Raw genomic sequence first — 4657 nt, 5'->3', positions numbered from 1 at the left:
TATTGCTTAGAAAAAATGCAGTGATTTATATTTTTCAATGTTTTACATGTTTTTATAGCTGTATACAACAGCAGATTTTGCACTATGAATATACAGAGCTTACTTTCTACACTCTAAAAACAAATGTGTTGAAAACAACACAACATGTGTTATTTTCAACACATGTTCTGAGTGTGCTCAGGGACAACACATGTTGAGTTAAGTTTCACACACAAAATGTGTCATAAAATGTAACACATTAATGTGCAGCATAAGTTGACACACAGATGTGTTATTTTTGTATGTATCTAACACAACTATGTGTTACTATTTAGTTTTTATAATTTTAAATGTAAAAAATATTATAAATGCTAAATCAATATACAAAATCTCACAGGAAACATTAAACACTGTTCACATACTGTTTATTTTTTCTCCTTTAACATGGAATTAATGCATTCAAATGTTTTATAGCATTTCATTGTAAAAACAATTAGCTGTACATAATATAAAAACTCACTTTAAAAAGCATTAATTAAATTGAACTCATATCTGTTACGTACGCCAAATAAAATGTCAAATATGTATGAAACAGTTCCCAACATATAAATTTTCAAAATTATTCTATAGTGAAAGAAATAACCATAGCACACTGTTTTTTGTATTCACCTACATGTAAGGTGTTTGTATTAACAAAATAAATCATTGTAAAATCTAGTCAAAACACTTCAAACGTTTAGGTAACCCTTTATAGTAACAACATGCTATAAATCATTTATTAAGCATTAGCAAATAGTTAATTCACTATTTGTTAAGCATTAACTCTACATTATAAGACATTAGTAAGCGGTTAATTAATGAATTAACTATTTCCTAATGCTTAATAAATGATTTATAGTGTGTAGTTATTATAAAGTGTTACCGAAGTTTCAACCACTAACATGTTTAAAACAAAATTTAGTATTTAGGAGTTACATACTGCTGATCACAAAATGACACAATGTCTAGAGGTCTGTAATCTATTAAGTCCCCAGGCAGCAAAGCCATGTCAAAATCCTTTGTTCGGATGACAAAGAAGGAAAAAGATGTTCATCAAAATACTTTACTCTTAAAACTCTCAGAAACATATGGACATTATCCTCAAAATTACTTATTCTGCTTTTATCAATTTGATTGGATATATCCAAGTTCTCTGTGTGTCCTGACTCTATAGAAGGGCATGAATTCATTTTAAAGTGATCTCTGTTCAGATGTTTTAAAAAGGAATTGTAATTAACCATTTTGACTAAAAAATAGTTAGGTTGTGACTATCATAGAGTACATGCACTTCCCTTAAATGCCAAATTAACCCCTTTGTTTCAACACAATCATTTTAAAGACACTTTGGACAGGTGTACATGCTTATTTCAATTAGGTACGAGACTGCACCTTAGCAATCAATTCCATGAACTTTGATCGTTTGCAAGACAAAGACAGGTCATATATATATATATATACACTCAAAAAAATTAAAACAGAAGACAGTTGGCATGGATACTGAAGAGTGCACAGCCAGAAGAATTTGAAAAGTCTGTCACAGCACAGGTCAGGCTTTCAACATCAAGTGGAAGAGCAAAAGAGTCATTCTTTGCCACAATTACGTACTGGGATCATGTCCTATAGAACCGATGGAAAACAACTGCGGCTGAGCTGACTTCACGGTCCCTTTCATGGATTTAGCGAGCAAAGATGTAACGTTAGTACCAGCCTTCAGGAATGAAACAATGAAAAGCATTAGAAAATGTTGCTGCATTAGAAACAATTTTATTTATCACAAGCTAACACAATAAAAAAATATACCGGAACTTGTACCAACAGGTAGGACACAGCAGAAGTCACACAGCATTTACTCCCAGCTACACTTCTCACAGATGCAGTGGGTGGAAGAAGATGAATAAGGATCTTCAACATAGTGTAACACAGCTCATCTTGAAGTGAAGATACAGGTCACATGCAAAAGAAGAATTTAAACAATTTATTTGAAATTAATACTTTACCTTGAATAGAATATTAATATTCACATTAAGTTTTCTCTTTTAAACTATGTTTAGAAAAGTGTGCACATACAACAGACATTTTGGCTGAAACTCACACCATCATGCTGATTGTCAGCCTTCTCCAGTAAGTGTCTGATGTCATTTTTCCTCTCCAAGGATGCTATTTTCTTGAGTTTTGGAATTATCGTCCCGTCCCATTTCCGGATTCAATGTCCATCTTCAAAGAAAGGAAGAAAGAAATTAGAAAATAAGAAATATTAATATTACAATTATGAAATAAATGTTTGTGTAAAGTTATGTCTTAGTTGAGCATGTCTATTACCAAAGCTGGCATGTCAAGAAATCCTCTTTATCAGAGTCAACCACTCACTTGGTACAGTTTCATCTGGACTTGGTAAAGAAGGTTGCGGTGTACAATGACGATGTTTCAAACTGTACACCCGCTGGCTCTGTTGAAGCTTTCATCTGATGTTACGTAATCTCATTTCAATAAATCCACTGTGTGATGGCCCAGCAAAAAATGCTCCTGACATTAGTAATGCAAAAACAGAACTAATTAAAGTCAAGTATAGATGAGCAACTTATATACACATTCCTAATAAATTCAGTTTATAATGTAAAACCATTCTTACATGTCCCTCGTTTTCACCAAAGGGCACCTGAATCCTTAACGAGGGGAACAATGACACAATCTCTTTTGGTAGTGCCAGTTTTTCTGTACCAAATTGGATAGCTAAAAAAGTTAAAAAATAAAATAGTTGCATAAATTGCTCTTACACAAACATTGACAAACATAATAAAACTGACTAAACAGTGGTACTTTGGAATTGATTGGGATAAATTGATTGTTAAATGTATTTATTTAAAATATTTTAAAAAAATATTATTTTAATATATAACTTATTTAAATAAATGTAATTTAATTTGAAAATAAATTTACCTTACGTGAAATAATTAAACCACATACTCACAATGCATGTTTCTCTACAAGGTCACTGACAGCAACTATAACAAGAATCTTTCATGAGAAAATGGACAGCGTCTTTGTCTCTTCATGTTCTCTCAGGATTGTAGAGGCTTTTTCTTCAAGCAGCGTCAGCAAACTAGTTGTGGTGCCAGTCTGAGTTGAATCTGTTAAAGGACACTAAGAAATGCCAAAAACGTTTTATTTATTTAAATGTTTACTTTTATCTATAGTAATATAAAGGGAGAAAGATATTAATGTTTTACCTGTAATGAGTGCACACTTTCTAATGAGTCGGGGGTGTTGCTTGCAATATAATTTATTTGAAATTTGTCAAGCTCCTGTACTCCTGCATTTACATCAGTGTCAATGAACTCTTGAAAATCTGTGTCAAATTTCAATATTCAATCAAGAGATAGTCGAGACAGTTCAGGTTTGACTGAGGATAGTTTTCTCCATATTTCCTTTCCGTCTATGAAGACAGTTGCAAGAACTCGGTGTAAAACTGTTAGAGGGACTGTAATTTGTTCCTCGACTTCCATCATCTAAGTAAAAGAGAAAGAAATCCATATATACACAGCACAATGAGAAAACACACACAAGTAACTGTGTATGACAATAAAAAGTACATTTTAAATAGTATGTGACTAGCTGGGCAGCACAAAATGGCGCGCAATGTTGATTTCATTAAAGATATTCATATTTAAGACATTGTTTATGAATTTGCTCACTCCGCGGCGCCATTTGGTGTTTGTACAAAGCGCCTAACTAACGTTATGACAAAGGATTCTTGTTTAAATTCCTGCCGCAAAGCGTCATCTTAGGCTTTTTATTAAATAACATTATGATACTAACGTAAATGTATAAATTGTGTCCGGTAACATTACCTCACGTGTCAGAGACGCGGAAGCTTTAAAGTGACGCGGAGCCGGTGATTTTAAAGTAACGGTAACTCTCATAACGTACCAAAATGCAATACATATTTAGCGTAAGTCTTTCGCCGTATATGTAACTTATTAACAATTCTGCCAAGTGCCAAAGCAGCTTTACAAAAGACGCGCCAGAAGCGTTAGCTTGCACGGCTAAAGTTGATGTTGCATGACAGAGAGTTGCCAAGTCACCCGTGTTTTTGGAGTACGAAACATGGAGACATAATAAAAGTAACAAAAATAACTTCTTGGCCAACTAACACAAAACATTCTCGCGCAGACTGGAAACAATATTTACTATCGTAGACGAATTGTAATTAATTTCACTCACCTGAGGCAGAGAGGTGCATTATCCGACAGAGGTCTGGGAGAGCGACGGTTGAAAAACAACGTCACTGCGCATGCGCGTGTAGAAATTCCACAGCATAAATCCCGAAATACAGAATTTTCAACCACATTCTCACAATTGCTTATTTTATATTACCATCATGATAAATAAACTACATAAACACATAACACAGTGCCATTTGACTACGACCAAAAATGCACTGTATTCCAACATACTGTTTAAATGTGTTTAACACAGTCATTGTGTAAACAGTTAACCACAATATTAACACACAATGTGTCTGTAGTAACACAAAATGTGTTACGATCTGTTTAACACATATTTTGTGTAAATTTTTAACACATCATTTTTAAGAGTGTATAAGTTGCTGGCATACCATGTGTAATTTGTTGTTAGTTTG

General features: G+C 33.3%; 1 long non-coding RNA gene across 1 annotated transcript; it reads right to left on the bottom strand.

The window, feature by feature from the left end:
* Positions 1 to 1731: 1731 nt before the first annotated feature.
* On the bottom strand, positions 1732 to 4403 carry LOC130219884 (uncharacterized). Its single transcript, XR_008836098.1, has 7 exons — positions 4240 to 4403; positions 3246 to 3524; positions 2987 to 3159; positions 2648 to 2748; positions 2386 to 2541; positions 2113 to 2232; positions 1732 to 1946 (listed from the first exon to the last, which is right to left on the bottom strand). It is a non-coding gene; the product is annotated as an uncharacterized LOC130219884 (long non-coding RNA).
* Between the last annotated feature and the right edge of the window lie 254 nt (positions 4404 to 4657).

Source organism: Danio aesculapii, chromosome 3, assembly GCF_903798145.1.
Source record: "Danio aesculapii chromosome 3, fDanAes4.1, whole genome shotgun sequence".
Taxonomy (NCBI): domain Eukaryota; kingdom Metazoa; phylum Chordata; class Actinopteri; order Cypriniformes; family Danionidae; genus Danio; species Danio aesculapii.
The sequence above is the reverse complement of the archived record's forward strand: the minus strand, read 5'-3'. Positions and strand labels throughout refer to the sequence as shown.